Source organism: Heterodontus francisci, chromosome 7, assembly GCF_036365525.1.
Source record: "Heterodontus francisci isolate sHetFra1 chromosome 7, sHetFra1.hap1, whole genome shotgun sequence".
NCBI lineage: Eukaryota > Metazoa > Chordata > Chondrichthyes > Heterodontiformes > Heterodontidae > Heterodontus > Heterodontus francisci.
The window spans coordinates 2,416,664-2,431,266 of NC_090377.1; positions in this window are offsets into that span (position 1 = coordinate 2,416,664).

Below are 14,603 nucleotides of genomic sequence, written 5' to 3' on the forward strand. Positions count from 1 at the left end.
ACTCACTGTCTGTTCTCTATGTGAGATTACTTTCTGTTCTCCGTGTGAGATTACTCACTGTCTGTTCTCAGTGTGAGACTACTCACTGTCTGTTCTCAGTGTGAGATTACTTTCTGTTCTCAGCATGAGATTACTCACTGTCTGTTCTCCGTGTGAGTTTACTGTCTGTTCTCAGCATGAGATTACTCACTGTCTGTTCTCAGTGTGAGATTACTCACTGTCTGTTCTCAGTGTGAGACTACTCACTGTCTGTTCTCAGTGTGAGATTACTTTCTGTTCTCAGCATGAGATTACTCACTGTCTGTTCTCCGTGTGAGTTTACTGTCTGTTCTCAGCATGAGATTACTCACTGTCTGTTCTCAGTGTGAGATTACTCACTGTCTGTTCTCAGTGTGAGACTACTCACTGTTTGTTCTCAGTGTGAGATTACTTTCTGTTCTCAGCATGAGATTACTCACTGTCTGTTCTCCGTGTGAGTTAACTGTCTGTTCTCAGCATGAGATTACTCACTGTCTGTTCTCAGTGTGAGACTACTCACTGTCTGTTCTCAGTGTGAGATTACTTTCTGTTCTCAGCATGAGATTACTCACTGTCTGTTCTCCGTGTGAGTTTACTGTCTGTTCTCAGCATGAGATTACTCACTGTCTGTTCTCAGTGTGAGATTACTCACTGTATGTTCTCAGTGTGAGAACACTCACTGTCTGTTCACAGCATGAGATTACTCACTGTCTGTTCTCAGCGTGAGATTACTCACTGTCTGTTATCAGTGTCAGACTATTATCTGTCTGTTCTCAGTGTTAAATTACTCACTGTCTGTTCACAGTGTGAGATTACTCTCTGTAATTCTCAATGTGAGATTGCTGACTGTCTGTTCTTCAGTGTGAGGTTACTGACAGTCTGTTCTCAGTGCGAGATTACTGACTGTCTGTTCTCAGTGTGAGATTACTGACTGTCTGTTCTCCATGTGAGATTACTGTCTGTAGTCCTCAGTGTGAGATTACTGACAGTCTGTTCTCAGTGTGAGTTTACTCACTGTCTGTTCTCAGTGTGAGATTACTGTCTGTAGTCCTCAGTGTGAGATTACTGACTGTCTGTTCTCAGTGTGAGTTTACTCACTGTCTGTTCTCAGTGTGAGATTACTCACTGTGAGTTATCAGTGTCAGGTTTTCTGTCTGTTCTCAATGTGAGATTACTCACTGTCTGTTCACAGTGTGAGATTACTATCTGTCTGTTCTCAGTATGAGATTACTGACTGTCTGTTCACAGTGTGAGATTACTGTCTGTCTGTTCTCAGTGTGAGATTACTCACTGTCTGTTCTCAGCATGAGATTACTCACTGTCTGTTCTCCGTGTGAGTTTACTGTCTGTTCTCAGCATGAGATTACTCACTGTCTGTTCTCAGTGTGAGATTACTCACTGTCTGTTCTCAGTGTGAGATTACTGTCTGTCTGTTCTTCGTCTGAGATTACAGTCTGTCAGTTCTCAGCGTGAGATTACTCACTGTTTGTTCTCCATGTGAGATTACTTTCTGTTCTCCGTGTGAGATTACTCACTGTCTGTTCTCAGTGTGAGATTACTGTCTGTCTGTTCTTAGTCTGAGATTACTGTCTGTCTGTTCTCAGCGTGAGATTACTCACTGTCTGTTCTCCATGTGAGATTACTTTCTGTTCTCCGTGTGAGATTACTCACTGTCTGTTCTCAGTGTGAGACTACTCACTGTTTGTTCTCAGTGTGAGTTTACTGTCTGTTCTCAGCATGAGATTACTCACTGTCTGTTCTCAGTGTGAGATTACTCACTGTCTGTTCTCAGTGTGAGACTACTCACTGTCTGTTCTCAGTGTGAGATTACTTTCTGTTCTCAGCATGAGATTACTCACTGTCTGTTCTCCGTGTGAGTTTACTGTCTGTTCTCAGCATGAGATTACTCACTGTCTGTTCTCAGTGTGAGATTACTCACTGTCTGTTCTCAGTGTGAGACTACTCACTGTCTGTTCTCAGTGTGAGATTACTTTCTGTTCTCAGCATGAGATTACTCACTGTCTGTTCTCCGTGTGAGTTTACTGTCTGTTCTCAGCATGAGATTACTCACTGTCTGTTCTCAGTGTGAGAACACTCACTGTCTGTTCTCAGTGTGAGAACACTCACTGTCTGTTCTCAGTGTGAGATTACTCACTGTCTGTTCACAGCATGAGATTACTCACTGTCTGTTCTCAGCGTGAGATTACTCACTGTCTGTTATCAGTGTCAGACTATTATCTGTCTGTTCTCAGTGTTAAATTACTCACTGTCTGTTCACAGTGTGAGATTACTCTCTGTAATTCTCAGTGTGAGATTGCTGACTGTCTGTTCTTCAGTGTGAGGTTACTGACAGTCTGTTCTCAGTGCGAGATTACTGACTGTCTGTTCTCAGTGTGAGATTACTGACTGTCTGTTCTCCATGTGAGATTACTGTCTGTAGTCCTCAGTGTGAGATTACTGACTGTCTGTTCTCAGTGTGAGTTTACTGACTGTCTGTTGTCTGTGTGAAATTACGGTCTCTCTGTGCTCAGCGTGAGATTACTGTCTGTTCTCAGTGTGAGATTACTGACTGTCTGTTCTCAGTGTGAGTTTACTGACTGTCTGTTGTCTGTGTGAAATTACGGTCTCTCTGTGCTCAGCGTGAGATTACTGTCAGTTCTCAGTGTGAGATTACTCACTGTCTGTTCTCAATGTGAGATTACTCACTGTCTGTTCACAGTGTGAGATTACTATCTGTCTGTTCTCAGTATGAGATTACTGACTGTCTGTTCACAGTGTGAGATTACTGTCTGTCGTTTCTCAGTGTGAGATTACTCACTGTCTGTTCTCAGTGTGAGATTACTGTCTGTCTGTTCTCAGTGTGAGATTACTCACTGTCTGTTCTCAGTATGAGATTACTCACTGTCTATTCTCAGTGTGAGATTACTCACTGTCTGTTCTCAGTGTGAGATTACTGTCTGTTCTCAGTGTGAGATTACTGACTTTCTGTTCTCAGTGTGAGATTACTCACTGTCTGTTCTCAGTTTGAGATTACTCCCTGTCTGTTCTCAGTGTGAGATTACTGTCTGTTCTCAGTGTGAGATTACTCACTGTCTGTTCTCCAAGAGAGATTACTTTCTGTTCTCAGTGTGAGATTACTCACTGTCTGTTCTCCGTGTGAGATTACTGTCTGTACTCAGCGTGAGATTACTCACTGTCTGTTCTCAGCGTGAGATTACTATCTGTCTGTTCTCAGTGTGAGATTACTCACTGTCTGTCCTCAGCGTGAGATTACTCACTGTCTGTTCTCAGTGTGAGATTACTCACTGTCTGTCCTCAGCGTGAGATTACTCACTGTCTGTTCTCAGCATGACATTACTCACTGTCTGTACTCCGTGTGAGATTACTCACTGTCTGTTCTCAATGTGAGATTACTCTCTGTCTGTGCTCATTGTCAGAATACTATCTGTCTGTTCTCAGTGTGGGATTACTCACTGTCTGTTCACAGCGTGAGATTACTCACTGTATGTTCGCTGTGTGAGATTACTCACTGTCTGTTCTCAGTGTGAGATTACTCACTGTCTGTTCTCAATGTGAGATTACTCACTGTCTGTTCTCAGAGTGAGATTACTGTCTGTCTGTGCTCAACATGAGATTACTGTCTGTTCTCAGTGTGAGATTACTCACTGTCTGTTCGCCATGTGAGATTACTGTATGTTCTCAGTGTGAGATTACTCACTGTCTGTTCTCAGCGTGAGATTACTCACTGTCTGTTCTCAGTGTGAGATTACTCACTGTGAGTTATCAGTGTCAGATTATCTGTCTGTTCTCAATGTGAGATTACTCACTGTCTGTTCTCAGTGTCAGATTATTATCTGTCTGTTCCCAGCGTGAGATTACTCACTGTCTGTTCTCAGTGTTAAATTACTCACTGTCTGTGCTCAGTGTGAGATTACTCACTGTATGTTCTCAGTGTGAGAACACTCACTATCTGTTCTCAGCGTGAGATTACTCACTGTCTGTTCTCAGTGTGAGATTACTCACTGTGAGTTATCAGTGTCAGATTATCTGTCTGTTCTCAATGTGAGATTACTCACTGTCTGTTCTCAGTGTCAGATTATTATCTGTCTGTTCCCAGCGTGAGATTACTCACTGTCTGTTCTCAGTGTTAAATTACTCACTGTCTGTGCTCAGTGTGAGATTACTCACTGTATGTTCTCAGTGTGAGAACACTCACTGTCTGTTCACAGCATGAGATTACTCACTGTCTGTTCTCAGCGTGAGATTACTCACTGTCTGTTATCAGTGTCAGACTATTATCTGTCTGTTCTCAGTGTTAAATTACTCACTTTCTGTTCACAGTGTGAGATTACTCTCTGTAGTTCTCAGTGTGAGATTGCTGACTGTCTGTTCTTCAGTGTGAGGTTACTGACTGTCTGTTCTCAGTGCGAGATTACTGTCTGTCTGTTCTCAGTGTGAGATTACTCACTGTCTGTTCTCCAAGTGAGATTACTGTCTGTTCTCCGTGTGAGATTACTGTCTGTTCTCAGCGTGAGATTACTGACTGTCTGCTCTCAGTATGAGATTACTCACTCTCTTTTCTCAATGTGAGGTTACTGACTGTCTGTTCTCAGTGTGAGATTACTCACTGTCTGTTCTCCATGTGAGATTACTGTCTGTGGTCCTCAGTGTGAGATTCCTGACTGTTCTCAGCGTGAGATTACTGTCTGTTCTCAGTGTGAGATTACTGACTGTCTGCTCTCAGTATGTGATTACTCACTCTCTGTTCTCAGTGTGAGATTACTCACTGTCTGTTCTCCATGTGAGATTACTGTCTGTGCTCAGAGTGAGATTACTGTCTGTTCTCAGCGTGCGTTACTCACTGTCTTTTGTCAGATTGAGATTACTCACTGTCTGTTCTCAGTGTGAGATTACTGTCTGTCTGTTCTTAGTCTGAGATTACTGTCTGTTTGTTCTCAGCGTGAGATTACTCACTGTCTGTTCTCCATGTGAGATTACTTTCTGTTCTCAGTATGAGATTACTGACTGTCTGTTCACAGTGTGAGATTACTGTCTGTCTGTGCTCAGTGTGAGATTACTCACTGTATGTTCTCAGTGTGAGATTACTCACTGTCTGTTCTCAGTGTGAGATTACTCACTGTCTGTTCTCAGTGTGAGATTACTGTCTGTCTGTTCTCAGTGTGAGATTACTGTCTGTCTGTTCTTCGTCTGAGATTACAGTCTGTCTGCTCTCAGCGTGAGATTACTCACTGTCTGTTCTCCATGTGAGATTACTTTCTGTTCTCAGTATGAGATTACTGACTGTCTGTTCACAGTGTGAGATTACTGTCTGTCTGTGCTCAGTGTGAGATTACTCACTGTCTGTTCTCAGTGTGATACTACTCACTGTCTGTTCTCAGTGTGAGATCACTGACTGTTCTCAGGGTGAGATTACTGTCTGTAGTCCTCAGTGTGAGATTACTGACTTTCTGTTTTCATTGTGAGTTTACTGACTGTTCTCAGTGTGAGATTAGTCACTGTCTGTTCTCCATGTGAGATTACTGTCTGTAGTCCTCAGTGTGAGATTACTGACTTTCTGTTCACAGTGTGACATTACTGTCTGTTCTCAGTGTGAGATTACTCACTGTCTGTTCTCAGCGTGAGATTACTGACTTTCTGTTCTCAGTGTGAGATTACTGTCTGTTCTCAGTGTGAGATTACTCACTGTCTGTTCTCAGCGTGAGATTACTCACTGTCTGTTCTCAGTGTGAGACTACTCACTGTCTGTTCTCAGTGTGAGATCACTGACTGTTCTCAGGGTGAGATTACTGTCTGTAGTCCTCAGTGTGAGATTACTGACTTTCTGTTTTCATTGTGAGTTTACTGACTGTTCTCAGTGTGAGATTATTCACTGTCTGTTCTCAGTGTGAGATTACTGATTGTCTGTTCTCAGTGTGAGATTACTCACTGTCTGTTGTCAGTGTGAGATTACTGTCTGTCTGTTCTCAGTGTGAGATTACTCACTGTCTGTTCTCAGTGTGAGATTACTGTCTGTCTGTTCTCAGTGTGAGATTACTCACTGTCTGTTCTCAGTGTGAGATTACTCACTGTCTATTCTCAATGTGAGATTACTCACTGTCTATTCTCAGTGTGAGATTACTCACTGTCTGTTCTCAGTGTGAGATTACTGTCTGTTCTCAGTGTGAGATTACTCACTGTCTGTTCTCAGCGTGAGATTACTATCTGTCTGTTCTCAGCATGAGATTACTCACTGTCTGTTCTCAGTGTGAGATTAGATTAGATTAGATTAGAGATACAGCACTGAAACAGGCCCTTCGGCCCACCGAGTCTGTGCCGAACATCAACCACCCATTTTTTATACTAATCCTACACTAATCCCATATTCCCAACAAACATCCCCACCTGTCCCTATATTTCCCTACCACCTACCTATACTAGTGACAATTTATAATGGCCAATTTACCTATCAACCTGCAAGTCTTTTGGCTTGTGGGAGGAATCCGGAGCACCCGGAGAAAACCCACGCAGACACAGGGAGAACTTGCAAACTCCACACAGGCAGTACCCAGAATCGAACCCGTGTCCCTGGAGCTGTGAGGCTGCGGTGCTAACCACTGCGCCACTGTGCCGCCCTCACTGTCTGTTCACAGCGTGAGATTACTCAATGTCTGTTCTCAATGTGAGATTACTCTCTGTCTGTTCTCAGAGTGAGATTACTGTCTGTCTGTTCTCAGCATGAGATTACTGACTTTCTGTTCTCAGTGTGACATTACTGTCTGTTCTCAGTGTGAGATTACTCACTGTCTGTTCTCAGCGTGAGATTACTGACTTTCTGTTCTCAGTGTGAGATTACTGTCTGTTCTCAGTGTGAGAATACTCACTGTCTGTTCTCAGTGTGAGACTACTTACTGTCTGTTCTCAGTGTCAGATTATTATCTGTCTGTTCACAGTGTGAGATTACTCTCTGTAGTTCTCAGTGTGAGATTGCTGACTGTCTGTTCTTCAGTGTGAGGTTCCTGACTGTCTGTTCTCAGTGCGAGATTAATGTCTGTCTGTTCTCAGTGTGAGATTACTCACTGTCTGTTCTCCATGTGAGATTACTGTCTGTAGTCCTCAGTGTGAGATTACTGACTGTCTGTTCTCAGTGTGAGTTTACTCACTGTCTGTTCTCAGTGTGAGATTACTCACTGTGTGTTATCAGTGTCAGGTTATCTGTCTGTTCTCAATGTGAGATTACTCACTGTCTGTTCACAGTGTGAGATTACTATCTGTCTGTTCTCAGTATGAGATTACTGACTGTCTGTTCTCAGTGTGAGATTACTCACTCTCTGTTCTCAGTGTGAGATTATTCACTGTCTGTTCTCAGTGTGAGATTACTGACTCTCTGTTCTCAGTGTGAGATTACTCACTGTCTGTTCTCAGTGTGAGATTACTGTCTGTCTGTTCTCAGTGTGAGATTATTGTCTGTCTGTTCTCAGTGTGAGATTACTCACTGTCTGTTCACAGTGTGAGATTACTATCTGACTGTTCTCAGTCTGAGATTAATGACTGTCTGTTCTCAGTGTGAGATTACTCACTCTCTGTTCTCAGTGTGAGATTATTCACTGTCTGTTCTCAGTGTGAGATTACTGATTGTCTGTTCTCAGTGTGAGATTACTCACTGTCTGTTGTCAGTGTGAGATTACTGTCTGTCTGTTCTCAGTGTGAGATTACTCACTGTCTGTTCTCAGTGTGAGATTACTGTCTGTCTGTTCTCAGTGTGAGATTACTGTCTGTCTGTTCTCAGTGTGAGATTACTCACTGTCTATTCTCAGTGTGAGATTACTCACTGTCTATTCTCAGTGTGAGATTACTCACTGTCTGTTCTCAGTGTGAGATTACTGTCTGTTCTCAGTGTGAGATTACTCACTGTCTGTTCTCAGCGTGAGATTACTATCTGTCTGTTCTCAGCGTGAGATTACTCACTGTCTGTTCTCAGTGTGAGATTAGATTAGATTAGATTAGATTAGAGATACAGCACTGAAACAGGCCCTTCGGCCCACCGAGTCTGTGCCGAACATCAACCACCCATTTTTTATACTAATCCGACACTAATCCCATATTCCCAACAAACATCCCCACCTGTCCCTATATTTCCCTACCACCTACCTATACTAGTGACAATTTATAATGGCCAATTTACCTATCAACCTGCAAGTCTTTTGGCTTGTGGGAGGAATCCGGAGCACCCGGAGAAAACCCACGCAGACACAGGGAGAACTTGCAAACTCCACACAGGCAGTGCCCGGAATCGAACCTGGGTCCCTGGAGCTGTGAGGCTGCGGTGCTAACCACTGCGCCACTGTGCCGCCCTCACTGTCGGTTCACAGCGTGAGATTACTCAATGTCTGTTCTCAGAGTGAGATTATTATCTGTCTGTTCTCAGCGTGAGATTACTCACTGTCTGTTCTCAGTGTTAAATTACTCACTGTCTGTGCTCAGTGGGAGATTACTCACTGTCTGTTCTCAGTGTGAGATTACTCACTGTCTGTTCTCAGTGTGAGATTACTCACTGTCTGTTCTCAGTGTGAGATTACTCACTGTCTGTTCTCAGAGTGAGATTACTGTCTGTCTGTGCTCAACGTGAGATTACTCACTGTCTGTTCTCAGTGTGAGATTACTCACTGTGAGTTATCAGTGTCAGATTATCTGTCTGTTATCAATGTGAGATTACTCACTGTCTGTTCTCAGTGTCAGATTATTATCTGTCTGTTCTCAGCGTGAGATTACTCACTGTCTGTTCTCAGTGTTAAATTACTCACTGTCTGTGCTCAGTGTGAGATTACTCACTGTCTGTTCTCAGTGTGAGATTACTCACTGTATGTTCTCAGTGTGAGAACACTCACTGTCTGTTCTCAGTGTGAGAACACTCACTGTCTGTTCTCAGTGTGAGAACACTCACTGTCTGTTCTCAGTGTGAGATTACTCACTGTCTGTTCTCAGTGTCAGATTACTCACTGTCTGTTCTCAGCGTGAGATTACTCACTGTCTGTTCTCAGTGTTAAATTACTCACTGTCTGTGCTCAGTGTGAGATTACTCACTGTCTGTTCTCAGTGTGAGATTACTCACTGTATGTTCTCAGTGTGAGAACACTCACTGTCTGTTCTCAGTGTGAGAACACTCACTGTCTGTTCTCAGTGTGAGATTACTCACTGTCTGTTCACAGCATGAGATTACTCACTGTCTGTTATCAGCGTGAGATTACTCACTGTCTGTTATCAGTGTCAGACTATTAGCTGTCTGTTCTCAGTGTTATATTACTCACTGTCTGTTCACAGTGTGAGATTACTCTCTGTAGTTCTCAGTGTGAGATTGCTGACTGTCTGTTCTTCAGTGTGAGGTTACTGACTGTCTGTTCTCAGTGCGAGATTACTGTCTGTCTGTTCTCAGTGTGAGATTACTCACTGTCTGTTCTGAATGTGAGATTACTGTCTGTAGTCCTCAGTGTGAGATTACTGACTGTCTGTTCTCAGTGTGAGTTTACTGACGGTCTGTTGTCTGTGTGAAATTACGATCTCTCTGTGCTCAGTGTGAGATTACTCACTGTCTGTTCTCAGTGTGAGATTACTCACTGTCTGTTCTCAGTGTGAGATTACTCACTGTGAGTTATCAGTGTCAGGTTATCTGTCTGTTCTCAATGTGAGATTACTCACTGTATGTTCACAGTGTGAGATTACTATCTGTCTGTTCTCAGTATGAGATTACTGACTGTCTGTTCACAGTGTGAGATTACTGTCTGTCTGTTCTCAGTGTGAGATTACTCACTGTCTGTTCTCAGTGTGAGATTACTGTCTGTCTGTTCTCAGTGTGAGATTACTCACTGTCTGTTCTCAATGTGAGATTACTCACTGTCTGTTCACAGTGTGAGATTACTATCTGTCTGTTCTCAGTATGAGATTACTGACTGTCTGTTCTCAGTGTGAGATTACTCACTCTCTGTTCTCAGTGTGAGATTATTCACTGTCTGTTCTCAGTGTGAGATTACTGACTCTCTGTTCTCAGTGTGAGATTACTCACTGTCTGTTCTCAGTGTGAGATTACTGTCTGTCTGTTCTCAGTGTGAGATTATTGTCTGTCTGTTCTCAGTGTGAGATTACTCACTGTCTGTTCACAGTGTGAGATTACTATCTGACTGTTCTCAGTCTGAGATTACTGACTGTCTGTTCTCAGTGTGAGATTACTCACTCTCTGTTCTCAGTGTGAGATTATTCACTGTCTGTTCTCAGTGTGAGATTACTGATTGTCTGTTCTCAGTGTGAGATTACTCACTGTCTGTTGTCAGTGTGAGATTACTGTCTGTCTGTTCTCAGTGTGAGATTACTCACTGTCTGTTCTCAGTGTGAGATTACTGTCTGTCTGTTCTCAGTGTGAGATTACTCACTGTCTGTTCTCAGTGTGAGATTACTCACTGTCTATTCTCAGTGTGAGATTACTCACTGTCTATTCTCAGTGTGAGATTACTCACTGTCTGTTCTCAGTGTGAGATTACTGTCTGTTCTCAGTGTGAGATTACTCACTGTCTGTTCTCAGCGTGAGATTACTATCTGTCTGTTCTCAGCGTGAGATTACTCACTGTCTGTTCTCAGTGTGAGATTAGATTAGATTAGATTAGATTAGAGATACAGCACTGAAACAGGCCCTTCGGCCCACCGAGTCTGTGCCGAACATCAACCACCCATTTTTTATACTAATCCGACACTAATCCCATATTCCCAACAAACATCCCCACCTGTCCCTATATTTCCCTACCACCTACCTATACTAGTGACAATTTATAATGGCCAATTTACCTATCAACCTGCAAGTCTTTTGGCTTGTGGGAGGAATCCGGAGCACCCGGAGAAAACCCACGCAGACACAGGGAGAACTTGCAAACTCCACACAGGCAGTGCCCGGAATCGAACCTGGGTCCCTGGAGCTGTGAGGCTGCGGTGCTAACCACTGCGCCACTGTGCCGCCCTCACTGTCGGTTCACAGCGTGAGATTACTCAATGTCTGTTCTCAGAGTGAGATTATTATCTGTCTGTTCTCAGCGTGAGATTACTCACTGTCTGTTCTCAGTGTTAAATTACTCACTGTCTGTGCTCAGTGGGAGATTACTCACTGTCTGTTCTCAGTGTGAGATTACTCACTGTCTGTTCTCAGTGTGAGATTACTCACTGTCTGTTCTCAGTGTGAGATTACTCACTGTCTGTTCTCAGAGTGAGATTACTGTCTGTCTGTGCTCAACGTGAGATTACTCACTGTCTGTTCTCAGTGTGAGATTACTCACTGTGAGTTATCAGTGTCAGATTATCTGTCTGTTATCAATGTGAGATTACTCACTGTCTGTTCTCAGTGTCAGATTATTATCTGTCTGTTCTCAGCGTGAGATTACTCACTGTCTGTTCTCAGTGTTAAATTACTCACTGTCTGTGCTCAGTGTGAGATTACTCACTGTCTGTTCTCAGTGTGAGATTACTCACTGTATGTTCTCAGTGTGAGAACACTCACTGTCTGTTCTCAGTGTGAGAACACTCACTGTCTGTTCTCAGTGTGAGAACACTCACTGTCTGTTCTCAGTGTGAGATTACTCACTGTCTGTTCTCAGTGTCAGATTACTCACTGTCTGTTCTCAGCGTGAGATTACTCACTGTCTGTTCTCAGTGTTAAATTACTCACTGTCTGTGCTCAGTGTGAGATTACTCACTGTCTGTTCTCAGTGTGAGATTACTCACTGTATGTTCTCAGTGTGAGAACACTCACTGTCTGTTCTCAGTGTGAGAACACTCACTGTCTGTTCTCAGTGTGAGATTACTCACTGTCTGTTCACAGCATGAGATTACTCACTGTCTGTTATCAGCGTGAGATTACTCACTGTCTGTTATCAGTGTCAGACTATTAGCTGTCTGTTCTCAGTGTTATATTACTCACTGTCTGTTCACAGTGTGAGATTACTCTCTGTAGTTCTCAGTGTGAGATTGCTGACTGTCTGTTCTTCAGTGTGAGGTTACTGACTGTCTGTTCTCAGTGCGAGATTACTGTCTGTCTGTTCTCAGTGTGAGATTACTCACTGTCTGTTCTGAATGTGAGATTACTGTCTGTAGTCCTCAGTGTGAGATTACTGACTGTCTGTTCTCAGTGTGAGTTTACTGACGGTCTGTTGTCTGTGTGAAATTACGATCTCTCTGTGCTCAGTGTGAGATTACTCACTGTCTGTTCTCAGTGTGAGATTACTCACTGTCTGTTCTCAGTGTGAGATTACTCACTGTGAGTTATCAGTGTCAGGTTATCTGTCTGTTCTCAATGTGAGATTACTCACTGTATGTTCACAGTGTGAGATTACTATCTGTCTGTTCTCAGTATGAGATTACTGACTGTCTGTTCACAGTGTGAGATTACTGTCTGTCTGTTCTCAGTGTGAGATTACTCACTGTCTGTTCTCAGTGTGAGATTACTGTCTGTCTGTTCTCAGTGTGAGATTACTCACTGTCTGTTCTCAGTGTGAGATTACTCACTGTCTGTTCTCAGTGTGAGATTACTGTCTGTCTGTTCTCAGGGTGAGATTACTGACTGTCTATTCTCAGTGTGAGATTACTCACTGTCTATTCTCAGTGTGAGATTACTCACTGTTCTCAGTGTGAGATTACTGTCTGTTCTCAGTGTGAGATTACTGACTTTCTGTTCTCAGTGTGAGATTACTCACTGTCTGTTCTCAGTTTGAGATTACTCACTGTCTGTTCTCAGTGTGAGATTACTGTCTGTTCTCAGTGCGAGATTACTCACTGTCTGTTCTCCATGAGAGATTACTTTCTGTTCTCAGTGTGAGATTACTCACTGTCTGTTCTCCATGTGAGATTACTGTCTGTACTCAGCGTGAGATTACTCACTGTCTGTTCTCAGCGTCAGATTACTATCTGTCTGTTCTCAGTGTGAGATTACTCACTGTCTGTCCTCAGTGTGAGATTACTCACTGTCTGTTCTCAGCATGACATTACTCACTGTCTGTACTCCGTGTGAGATTACTGTCTGTACTCAGCGTGAGATTACTCTCTGTCTGTGCTCATTGTCAGAATACTATCTGTCTGTTCTCAGGGTGAGATTACTCACTGTCTGTTCTCAGCGTGAGATTACTCACTGTCTGTTCACAGTGTCAGATTACTCACTGACTGTTCTCAGTGTGAGATTACTATCTGTCTGTTCTCAGTATGAGATTACTGACTGTCCGTTCACAGTGTGAGATTACTGTCTGTCTGTTCTCAGCGTGAGATTACTCACTGTCTATTCTCCATGTGAGATTACTTTCTGTTCTCAGCATGAGATTACTCACTGTCTGTTCTCAGTGTGAGATTAATCACTGTCTGTTGTCAGCGTGAGATTACTCACTGTCTGTTCTCCGTGTGAGATTAATCACTGTCTGTTGTCAGCGTGAGATTACTCACTGTCTGTTCTCCGTGTGAGATTACTCACTGTCTGTTCTCAGTGTGAGATCACTGTCTGTTCTCAATGTGAGATTATTATCTGTCTGTTCTCAGTGTTAAATTACTCACTGTCTGTGCTCAGTGTCAGATTATTATCTGTCTGTTCTCAGTGTTAAATTACTCACTGTCTGTGCTCAGTGTGAGATTACTCACTGTCTGTTCTCATTGTCAGATTATTATCTGTCTGTTCTCAGTGTTAAATTACTCACTGTCTGTGCTCAGTGTGAGATTACTCACTGTATGTTCTCAGTGTGAGATTACTCACTGTCTGTTCTCAGTGTGAGATTACTCACTGTCTGTTCTCAGTGTGAGATTACTCACTGTCTGTTCTCAGTGTTAAATTACTCACTGTCTGTTGTCAGCGTGAGATTACTCACTGTCTGTTCTCAGTGTCAGATTATTATCTGTCTGTTCTCAGCGTGAGATTACTCACTGTCTGTTCTCAGTGTTAAATTACTCACTGTCTGTTCTCAGTGTGAGATTACTCACTGTCTGTTCTCAGCGTGAGATTACTCACTGTCTGTTATCAGTTTCAGATTATTATCTGTCTGTTCTCAGTGTGAGATTACTGACTGTCTGTTCACAGTGTGAGATTACTGTCTGTCTGTTCTCAGTGTGAGATTACTCACTGTCTGTTCTCAGTGTGAGATTACTGTCTGTCTGTTCTCAGTGTGAGATTACTCACTGTCTGTTCTCCGTGTGAGATTACTGTCTGTCTGTTCTCAGTGTGAGATTACTCACTGTCTGTTCTCAGTGTGAGATTACTGTCTGTCTGTTCTCAGTGTGAGATTACTCACTGTATGTTCTCAGCGTGAGACTACTCACTGTCTGTTCTCAGTGTGAGATCACTGTCTTTTCTCAATGTGAGATTATTATCTGTCTGTTCTCAGTGTTAAATTACTGACTGTCTGTTCACAGTGTGAGATTACTGTCTGTCTGTTCTCACTGTGAGATTACTCACTGTCTGTTCTCAGTGTGAGATTACTGTCTGTCTGTTCTCAGCGTGAGATTACTCACTGTATGTTCTCAGCGTGAGACTACTCACTGTCTGTTCTCAGTGTGAGATCACTGTCTTTTCTCAATGT